Source organism: Carassius gibelio, chromosome A15 (assembly GCF_023724105.1).
Source record: "Carassius gibelio isolate Cgi1373 ecotype wild population from Czech Republic chromosome A15, carGib1.2-hapl.c, whole genome shotgun sequence".
NCBI classification, from domain to species: domain Eukaryota; kingdom Metazoa; phylum Chordata; class Actinopteri; order Cypriniformes; family Cyprinidae; genus Carassius; species Carassius gibelio.
The window spans coordinates 4,054,461-4,066,115 of NC_068385.1; the positions used below are offsets into that span (position 1 = coordinate 4,054,461).

An 11,655-nucleotide genomic window follows, 5' to 3' on the forward strand; every position below is an offset into this window, starting at 1 on the left:
TACATTAACCTCATATATAAATCAGTTCACACAGATGAGTGATGAAATGTCCTTAAAAGTCACACAGTCCAATCCAGTCAACTGTGATACAGATCATGTGATACATATAAGACATGTGATACTGTTTCAGAAAATAATGATTCCCATCATCACATCTAAACTGGTTTCATCTCCCCATCGTGATCTTCTTCTCTCGTGTCTGGAAACAGTTTGTGGTTGATGTCCAGCACTGATGAGGTGTAGCTTGTTCTCAGCCAGATGATCTCTCAGTCCTAAGATCCCAGACCTGGTCAAAGTGAAACAAACAATGCAGAAGAAGTTGTTTAATGGACAGAGAGCGCAGCTTATGTTCTGTGTGGTTTTAGCAGGGTGAGTAACTATGACCCTTGTAGTACTGTACACTTACCATTCTTCAAGCTGTTTTAAGATCTTTTGAGAAGCTTTTCTCTGAAGACAATTTACCACATCCTCTTCTTTCACTCCTTTCAAGAGCATCACTTGGTCAAAACCCCTCATTTGGCTGATGAGATCATCTGTACAAATAAAAATACTGCAATAAATATGTCATTCTGCAAGAATTAAGAAAAAGTTACAGAAGCAAAGGTCTTGCTCATGAGACATTAGCATGTGTAGTTCTCAGAGACTCTAGAATTCATCTGTTGTTGCAGTAAATGTGTTTTTTTCCTCTAGAATCTTTCTCCAAAGTTCCTGACTTCTCTCACAAATGTGTTTTAGTCTGTGCAGTGTAATGCCTGGCTTCAAACCAATCAACTATCAATTCACAATTAATAACATAACATTTACAAAACAATGAAATAATGTCAATTGGTGTTTATATCAACTAAACCAATTTCATGACACTTGTCTGCTAATAAAACAGGTGGTGTGTTTTTAAAAACATAATATTAAAAATGTCCAGTCACACTTTGCTAACATGCTGTAATTGTAATAGTATAAAACGAAATCAAGGCTGACATGACCAGTTCTGTGAGAGATCATCATAAAATGTTGTATAACATTGCTTCAACACACACATACCAGAGGACTTCTGTTTGTTTGAGCTCAAGATGGCCATCTTCATTCCTCATCCTGAGCAAATCATATCCTTGGTCTTCCTTCTCTTCTGTGAAACAAGATAATCTCTACTTACTCTCTGTGCAATTAATATTGCTCATTAAACATAATTAAGTTAATTTAAAGTAAGATTCAGACCAGAGCATTTTTGGAGTAAACAAATGTACCTGGGAAGAGCTGATCATGGCAAGATTCGCTGAGACTCAGTAATAGCTCTTTTAGGTTTTAGGAAGGTTTGTGAGGGTTGGCTCTTAAAATAGCTGTTGAGCTCGATATTTTAGACCTGAAAAAGAAGAACAGCATTATCTGGAAAAAATCCTGTAAGACAGAAGGAAGGACATATTATTAATTACGTGCAGCTTGTACATTACACCTCTGTAAAGATGCTGTATAATTAAATGTTAAATGAATCCATTATTGAAAGCAAGTAATTAATAACAAGCTATAGTCATATGAATTCTTTGATAGTGTCAGATGAGACAGTCCTGGGGCTTGTACAATATCATACAAGTGTTAAACTGGATTATTAAGACTGTGATGTGTTTAGGGATCATTTTTAAGACTTTGACCCTGTCCAGATACCCACACTTGCAGTCTTGGCCACTTGAGAGTGTGTGTACGTGACAGTGTGTGCACAAGACTGTCCCCGGTCTTAATAATGCCAAAGCACAGCGTCCTTAACACACACTAAACCTCTCCAATACTGCTCTGGAGCGCTATACAAAGCTTAGTGTATCCCATCATGCATCATGTTTTGGAATAAATCGTCAGACTTTTTGCCGAGATCTCACAAGAGGTCATGGAAAGCTGTCCAATGTACAGTATGTGAAATACTGATAATTAGATATTAAAAATCTCTTTAAACACATAAGTGTCCCATAAGGCAGTGGCTCCCAATCCTGGTCCTGGAGAACCCCAACACTGCACATTTGAGATGTCTCCCTGATCAAACACACCTGATTCAACTCATCAGCTCATCAGTGAAGAGTCCAAGGCAGATAAGAGAGACGCCAAAACCGTGCAGTGCTGGGGTTCTCCAGGATCAGGATTGGGAAACACAGTCATCAGGTCATGAAAAGTTCGACACACACTCGTGGTCATCATGCTCACTCGAACACTAGGCCAAATACAGGAAAGACTTCAAATAAGTAATCAAGTGGTCAAGTGAAAAGATGGCAGGTGTGGGTATTTGGACAGTGCAACAGTTTAAGAAACAACAAATGCTGTACAAATTATAACAGCAGGAATTTTTGATAAAAGAGACAAACTATCACAGACTAACTGCTGCAAATATCTGCCTCCGCAGCTTTCTGTCTTCTCCATTTCTGAAGGAATCCCTCTCCAGAAACACCACTGGGCTGACTGCCTTTACGTCTTTTCAGCTAAAAATAAAAATAATAAAAAAGGGGAGAGAAAATAAAATTGAATTATATACAGAATGTTAATAATGATCTGTGAGCAATATATATATATATATATATATATAAACTGATATGAATGAACTGCAAGATGGAAAAATACATGTTTTATTATTTATTTTTAATTTGATTTTTTTTTTTTTTTTTTTGGATTCACATTAAAAGGTATTAAAAGCATGGTACAGAACACATGATTACTGTGATATCTGTCATATAAAAGCACATAAAAACACTAACATTACAGTGATACAAACATAGCTGGTTTGGTGATTATTGTATTGTTGTATTGATTATTAATATATCATAGTAAAACTACAGTTACAGTTACTAATGTCCCATTTACTGTGTTTTAACTTCACATTTCATTTATTACTATTGTGTCGTGATTACCATGATTTTACTACAAATACAACTTACATCATTGATCCTGAAATTAATAATAATATAAAACGGATCGAAGGTCTATGGCACGTCACGTGACAGATAGAGTTTAATCACACTAATTAGCAGCTGTGTTCATTTATTTAAACGCAATGAAACTCAAAGACAGCCGCGGATGACCGATATAATACAGCGATTAAACATATGGCACTAATCTGATTAATAAAGAAGACAGAATACATTTGATAAAAGGCATTAAAAGAGCGTATATACGACTACTCACCCAAACTGTGGAACTGATAGCAAGTATCGCGCGATGTGTGCTGAATGAGACTTCTTGAACGTGATTTCATAGCGATAAACATCTCATGTCCTCGTGTCGAATTCTGACGCCAAAAGTTTCCCACTGAAAGCAATGAAGGTCGTAGTGCTTCGATAGTCGACGCCGAGAGGCACATTTGGCGTCATAAAAGTGACGCTAGGGGCGCTTGACCATGCTTCGGTTTTTGACGCCTTTGGAGTGAGAATGGGTTGAAATATGCGCAGACCAAGCACTCTTTACAAGCTAAAACAGTTCTAAGCATTTTAGTATTTTAGCTGGAAGCAATGATTTAAAGTTAAAAATGCCTTAAAGTTGGATTTGTTTAGGTTTTCACGTCAACTTTTCATTTTTGCATAAACTATTCCTTTAAACATTTAAGGGGGGGGGTTATTTAATACAAGCTTCAAGAAATATATCAATGTTGAAATTTAGGAGTAAAAAAAAGCACACAAGCACTTGTGTGGGCCTATATACTAATAAATCATGATAGCAAACACCAAAATTTATTAACAGTACTTAACAGTTTTTGTGCAACTGCTTGAGTAAAGAAACATAGTGAAACCATTGTGTTTTAGTAACTTGCTGACCGTGTCCCTCCAAGGGTTGCGGTCCTGCATGCATTAGTCCATTTATTGAATTCTAACTGTGTATTTGTTTGTATGTGTGTGTGTGTGTGTGTGTGAGGGTATGCTGGAGAAAGTGTCTCCACCAGGAACGTGTTAAAGGGTTAAAGAGCCGGACTGTGTTGTTGGCATGGAGGTTGTCGTGGTAACAGGAGTGGAATGTTGAGACCCGCTGTCCCTGGTGGGGCCGAACTCAGAGCAGCCGATTGTGTGTGTGTGTGTGTGTGTGTATGTGTGTGTGTGTATATGTTACTGAAGTGCGCAGGCCAGGGTTAACACATGCCTGGCGGTCGTCCTGGAATTCGTCCCACCATCCCGAAGGACTTAAACACACATACTCATTGATATTGCATTCATAACACATATACACTTACAGTTTAGGAAAGAAAGTATATTTAGTATTTCCTTTTGTACTTTTTAATATACTGTACCTTCCTTGAAAATAAATAAATAGAGATTACTTACAAAGTTAAAACATATGCAGAAGTTTTTTTATTTGATTTAGTTAGTAATTACCTTGCTTCCACTTATTTGTGTATTAAAAAGTTTGGCTAATTTAGGTTTTAAACGTCCTGCTTTAATTGTTTGTAATTCCACAGATTTTCCCAGCACAGAAAATATGAGACAGTCCACAGTCGAGATTAATCATGTCGAATAAGAGTCCAAAAACAATCCCAAAACAATCCCATAACAAATCCAAACCATGCAAACATATCTAGGTAAAGATAGGGAATTATTAAAAACAAACCAGTGATTTATGTTATGTGCTTTGCTGTTTGTGTGTGTATAGACTATTGCAGATTCTGAGAAAACATGAAAACAAATCCAAATTTCACTGCATTTTCTAGATGAAAACATATTGTATGAAATATCAGATTTTCTATTAAAATTTGAACTCCAATCTCTCTTTTATTTTTTACTTTTACAAAGACAAATGATCATACACTGTAAGAAGAGATATGTTTGCAAACTTTATCACATATTTACTTTTGATTTGGAAAATATGCAAACATTTCTATTATATTCCTGTAAAGATTTAAGATTTCTATTGAAATCTTGAACATATGTTGATCATTATTCTGAATATCACACCATATTCATTTTCCTCATACCACAGAATGGCAATTATACAGATTGCAATTATGATTAATTATGAAAATGGCATCCAAAAACAGGTAAATAGAACACAAATATAAAAAAGATGTACAAAGATACTGAAACAAAATAATAATCCTAATATATTTACATACAGCTATAAAACATTCACCATGTTCAAGTGAGCTGCATTACTCCGGCAACATTGTTGTTTGCTCTATTCTTTGTACTAGCTCCTCCTTTCCCTGAGGGCACCATTAAATGTTTCCATGTTCCTTCTTGTTCTCATGACACTTTTTTACCTGTCATAAGCAGAAGAGCTTGAACTGAGAATTGCTATTGGCATGCACTGCATGAAGGAGAATGTAGAATAAGCATGATTCTTATTGCTAAAGACTTAAACTCCATGAAATCAAAAATGTTTTTGTTGTGTTGTGTTTAGACCTTGTTTTCTGTGACTTTTAGACCTCTTCTGTTAGTTTGGAGGTCAAACTAGTGTAGTCTTAAAAGGTTGTTAAAATAAAAGTTCATACGCTTCAGAATATACGCATGTAAAATCGATGGTTTTTGTCTTCCAAGAAAAATGGACCATAATATTGATGATTGTTGTATACAGAAATGTACAAATATTTTCCAGCGGAGTGTTCTCTAGAACACTAGCATTAGCAAGGACATGCTTTTTACTGATAAAGCTCACCCCAAACTTTCTGTTTTAATGGGAAATACATCAATACGGGAAAGAAAATCACATTTACATATATCTTTACTTTTAGTAATTTAACAGACACTTTTATCCAAAGCGACTTACAAATGAAGTTTGGCAGGTCATTCCACCAGGAAGGGAACACTTAATGAAAAAGTCTGTGAAAGTGACTGTGCCTTTTTGAGATGACACGATATTGTGTAATTCATTTGCAGAGTACAAGCTTCTAGAGGGACATAACTCTGAATTAATGATTTTAGGTAAAGGGGTGCAGAGCCAGTGATGGTTTTGAAGGCAAACATTAATGCCTTGAATTTTATGTGAGCAGCTGCTGGTTCAGTGCAAACTGATGAACAGAGGTGTGACATGCGTTCTTTTCGGCTCATTAAAGATTAATCTGGCAGGAGCATTTTGAATTACTTGGAAAGGTTTAATAGAAGTGGCTGGAAGACCTGCCAAGAGAGCATTGCAATAGTCCAACCTGGAAAGAACAAGAGCTTGAACAAGCATGTTCTCAAAGAAAGGGCCTGATCTTCTTAATGTTGTATGAAGCAAATCTGCAGGACAGGGCAGTTTTAGCAATGTCATCTGAGAAATTCAGCTCATCGTCAATCACAACTCAAAGGTTTCTAGCTGTTTTTGAAGGAGTTATGGTTGATGAGCCTTATTACATAGTGAAAATTTGATAAAGTGATGGGTTTTTGAAACCACAAGTAGTTTTGTCTTAGTCAGGTTGAGTTGAAGTTGATGGTCCGTCATCCAACAAGAAATGTCTGTTAGACATGCTGAGATGCGAGCAGCTATTGTCGCATCATCAGGATGGAATGAGAAGTAGAGTTGAGTGTCATCAGCATAGGAGTGATAAGAAAAGCCATGTTTTTGTATGACCTAACCTAATGATGCCATGTAAATTGAGAAGAGAAGTGGTCCAAGAACTGAGCCCTGAGGCACTCCAGTAGTTAGATGTAGTGACTTGGACATCTCACCTCTCCAAGATACTTTGAAGGACCTATCTGAGGGTAAGACTCAAATCACTGGTGTGCGGTTCCTGAGATGGGGTTGACAGGAGAATCTGGTGGTTCCACATATCAAAAGCAGCGGACAGATCCAGCAAGATAAGTAAAGAAGATTTGGAAGCCGCTCTTGTCAATAATAATTTAAATATCATATGTGTGTGTGCTGGTACTGTATGTGCTCATGGTGCTCACCAAGGCTGCATTTTGATAAAAAATACAGTTCAATACACTTGGCAGTTTTCTATTTTAATATATTATAAAATGTAATTCATTCCTGTGATGCAAAGTTGAATTTTCAGAATCATTACTCCAGATTTCAGCGTGATATAATCCTTTAGAAGTCATTCTAATATGCTGATTTGCTGCTCAAGAAACATTTTTTTTTATTATTATCAATGTTGAAACTAGTTGTGCTGCTTAATATTTTTGTGGAAACCATGCTACTTTTTTTCAGGATTATTTGATGAAAAGGACATTCAAAACATCAGTATGGAATATACAGTCTTCACTGTCACTTTTAATCAATTTTATGCATCCTTGCTGAATAAAATTAGTAATTAATTTAAATCCTACTGTAAACTTTTGAACAGTACTGCATATACTGTAATCTGAAAACTAATCTAAAAAATCAATCTACAATTTTCGTGCTATTTATATATTGATTTATCTCATGAAACTAAACCTATCCAGTGTATGAAACAAAATCTTGCTGAAGTGTTTTGCAAGCGTGTGATATATAAAAGCATAGCTTCTGCTGGCCTGGCTTACCCATCAGTGACTCAAATTACCCTCATGCCGTTTGACCACAACCGTCAATCAAATACACCCACATGCTTATACTAAAATTCCCATCTCTTTCTTTCTCTCTGTCTCTCTCTCTCACACACACACACACACACACACACACATACATACTGAGGTGTGGAATGTGGTTTGTGATCAGATCAAAGACTTTACACTCTCCCTTAACAACACACAATACAGTGCTGTATGTGTTCACTCATATTTCTTTACTTTCTAACATCATGACCCAGAAAACGCAAAGGTCAGTAGATCACATCACACTTCAGAGCCGTTATACAACACACAGGCAACGTGTTTATCAGAGCATGCATGTAGATAAGTTCATGAAATGTCAAAGGCAGTGTAAAGTATCCCAAATGTCACTGTGCGTGTGTATATGTTTGTTTGTGTAAGCTCAGACTAAATGTTAAAGTAATATTTAGCTAACGATATACAGCAACCATAGTGCCAAGAATAACAGCATGCATGCTTTCAGATACACTCAAATGCGTACACTGTGATTTCAATCTCATGCCTAGCTTAGTAAAGGAATCTTGATGACATCACTAGGGCACAGGTCAATGGTTCTATTGCGTCATAACTCGAAAGGCAACAACAGCCTCACTTGTGGTTTTGTAACTTTTAACAGTGGCTACTTATGCCTGTGTATATTATAATATAAACAAAACTAGCTTATGGTTCAATCCAACGTCATTATCCAAGTTACATAACAGACACATGCATCAAACATAAACAGCTGTGAATGTGCAGATTTCGGTTTTAGCTCTAACTATTACTGACGATCTCTTTCTCTCGCCCTCCTATTCTGTAAGCAATTGTGTTTTATTGTGTCTTGGGATTCGGTTGCTTGTTGTGCCATGTTGCATCCAGTGTAGACACCATAGATCACTGATCATAGAGGATGATACAAAAAAAAATCTCTTGCCTAAAAGTATTTCACATGGTGTTTACATCTTATTCTTAACGGTAATGGAGCCGTTACCATCGAGGACATCACTGGCATTTGTACTGCAGCACAAACACATTCACACAGATGATTTACATGGCCTAAACTCACCCTGTGTGCCCGGTAAATCTCAATAGCTCACAACTGCCGAGGAATCCTTTGACATTACAGGTCTTGGGTATTAGCAGTAGTACAATGTTCCTTCAATGACCCTAAACCAACTAAAAGGACACATATTCAGTAACACAATTTTGTGTTACTGAAATATTTAAAACAAAATATAATATTATTTATGAAGAATTACAATCATATTTTGTAGTTCAAAGGGCTTTCTATACAATGAACGTGTTGTACGTGTTTGTAGGGTAAACATTTGAATTTGGGTAGGTCAAATTTAGGCTAAAATGCACAAAAACGCCCCAGAGTTTAAGGGGTTAAATGAACCATAAGTCTTGTTTATGGTCCTTTCTCAAATCTGTTCCCCTTTAAAATGTAAAATATTAATAATAATAATAATACTGATCAAGTGGAAGTAATAAAATAATTATTTGTTCATTGGACTACCATGAGATAGCCAACAACATTTTATTCAAAAGTGCATTAAAAATGTAGAAAAAAAATGTATGAGGTGCAAGTCATGTACAAAACTTCAAAGTTTATATTGGTGCTGTACACCAATCCTTTCTTTCAAAATTTGAATGACCTCTGTGTGCGGTTGCCTTTTTATCCCTCGTGATGAATTAATTTGTCTAATATGTCATACAGCAGGGGTTTGAGGTCAGACGAGTCTCCAGCTTCACACAGGATATCTTGGATTAAGCTGGATCATTTTGTTTCTCTGACCCTGAAAGGTGAAAGAACATCCCGTCTCTAATGAATAAGCGTCTTTTCAAACCCTGTCCTCAGTGCAATACATATTACCTTTTCAGACTACGCACTAATCCAGTGTTTACGACTTGAGCTGAATGCTCGCATTCTACAGCGTATCCCATACCTAATCCGAGTCACACACGCTGAAACTGAATTACCCCCGAAACGTCCCGCGTCCTGCTTCAGATGAGCGCCGCATGACCGCTGCAGTATTTCTGGAATGTTTGTACCCAAAACGTGCCTGATTAGGATCCAAGTTTACTGAGCTATATTTAGAGACAAACACACAGAAAAGGGAGTTTGAGTCAAAGATCCCGTATGGGGTTGAGGGGAAAACAACAGTGAGCGAAAGAAACTTCGCGACCCACCCCTCCTCTTCTAAAACCACATCTAACGTCCATTCAGAGAAAAGCAGCAGGGAAATTATTGGCGTGTGCGCAGCTGTTTCAACTCGATGTATCAAAATGATTTAAAACACTTGACATCGTGGGCTCGGCTTCCAACCAAAATTGTTTTTGTGCCCACTATTGAAGTGTACTTTGAAACTAGCGGAGGCCTGCCTGCAAATACGTCTGATAATTCCGAAGATTGATGTGGCTGCAAACCGATCGCTCCAAACGTTTTGATTCTTAAAGCTTGCTAGGAAGCTAGCTGTCAGTGCAGAGATCGGGCCTACAGACACCGCTCACTCAAAGCTTAATGACTGTTTATCAGTGGTTTCGGCCTTACTGTTAATGAAAGGGTGGCCTACCACCTCAAGAGCCTTGTCATCTCCTCTTGGCCTCTGATAAAAGCACCCGACTCCCTGGGCTTTGATCATTTTACCCAAAAAAAGCTAAAATGTAGGACTTGGCAGTCAAAGATGCTGCACAACAGACTTTGTCAGACCACTTGTTGTGCCTTCAGGCTTGAAAAGCGTTTTAAGAGGCCAGATACTTGGCTGAATTAATGATGCGTTTGGTGTCGAGCCTCTGAGGTGACCCACCGACTTACTGGAACTGCCCCCCCCCCACACCCTTTCACATTTAATTAGCAATAAGCACATTGGGAATTCTTTGGAATTTCGGTCAGATGTACTTATATGTGAAGCCTGACCCTGAAACGGTCAGTTGCTCATAGACATGTGTGCGCATGCAAGCATATGGTATAAACGTTCTCCTCTCCGTCTGAGTTCAGTGCTACCCTTCTCAGAGTTAGATAAGGACACATCTGCTGAGTATTATCCCCCAGACTGCCATGGGGCCCCTTTATACATCAACCCCTCACATACTGCACACACACGTGCATGGACACATGGATACACCTCCTTGTGGTTTTCTTCCACACTTCCAGTCTTTGCTCTCTCCATTTCATTTTTGCTTCCAGTGCACTGCTCTACTTTAATCTGCACCTTTGTCTCTTTTCAGCCTTGTTTTTGGCTTATCAGGTCTTCTGATAGTTTGCTACCTTTTCTCTGTTTACTTTTTATCTTTCATTCATATCTCTTGCCTCCAGGCCTGCAGGCCCAGGATAGACCTGGCCCACCCAAACATGAGTTTGACCCAGCCTGACAACCACCTCCAACTCTTTCAAGAGACACTGTACTGGTGGTGATGCAATGAGAGAGAGAGAGACAGAGAGAGAGAGAGAGAGAGAGAGAGAGAGAGAGAGAGAGAGAGAGAGAGAGTTGAAAACAGAAAGATGATTTTTGACTGTGTTTAGTTAAACAGTTGGGACCCTCTGCTCTCTGAGTGCTTTAAAACTGGTTTCGGCAGAATAAGTGTGAACTCCTGTGATGGAGATGAAACGTTACCACAGCAAAGCAGAGAGATCCGCTTATAGCACCCTACAACAAAGACAACACTGAGAACATGCGCTTTAAAAAAGCCATTGTCTGTCTGCATGTTCTGGTATTGGACCTCAGTCATTCTCTCTGCCTAATGAGAGACCATGACTACATGTCTGGCATTCCTGTCAGGCAGCTACCTGGTTACCTATAAACACTTTATAAACCAGGTGTGTATGTGTCTGTGAGGAGAAGGGGGGTTTATAGACTTTAAAAGCTTTCTTTGTTACTGCATGCCAGCTTCAATGTTTCAATATTGCTCGTTGTTCTTTGTCAGATGCATTTAAACATTTTTAGCCATTAACCGTCCTGTGCCATTTGTGCAACAAAGATAAATAATATCGCAATTTAATGATGACAAAACACTTAAACTGGAAAATGTGTGAATGGGCTTTAAACAAATGCATAGCAACACATACAAAATACAACCTAGCAGCTGCATAGTAACTCACTAAAACCATCCCATCAACAAAATCCACTCTGTAAGCCACTAGCAAAAAGTGAGACCCTGGCAACCACCCACAACACCCTAGCAAGTGTAGTATAAGTGAATATCGCACATTAACCAAGCCATTTAA

At 37.9% G+C, this 11,655-nt stretch overlaps 1 long non-coding RNA gene across 3 annotated transcripts; it reads right to left on the reverse strand.

Moving 5' to 3' along the window:
* Nucleotides 1-2: 2 nt before the first annotated feature.
* Nucleotides 3-3,412, reverse strand: LOC128028974 (uncharacterized). Of its 3 annotated transcripts, none has more exons than XR_008187276.1 (6): nt 3,157-3,412; nt 2,357-2,456; nt 1,242-1,392; nt 1,039-1,123; nt 407-533; nt 3-286 (listed from the first exon to the last, which is right to left on the reverse strand). It is a non-coding gene; the product is annotated as an uncharacterized LOC128028974 (long non-coding RNA). The 3 variants fall into 3 exon arrangements; XR_008187277.1 differs by having other exon boundaries at nt 7-286; nt 1,242-1,357; XR_008187275.1 differs by lacking the exons at nt 2,357-2,456; nt 3,157-3,412 and having other exon boundaries at nt 35-286; nt 1,242-1,889.
* Nucleotides 3,413-11,655: the final 8,243 nt, after the last annotated feature.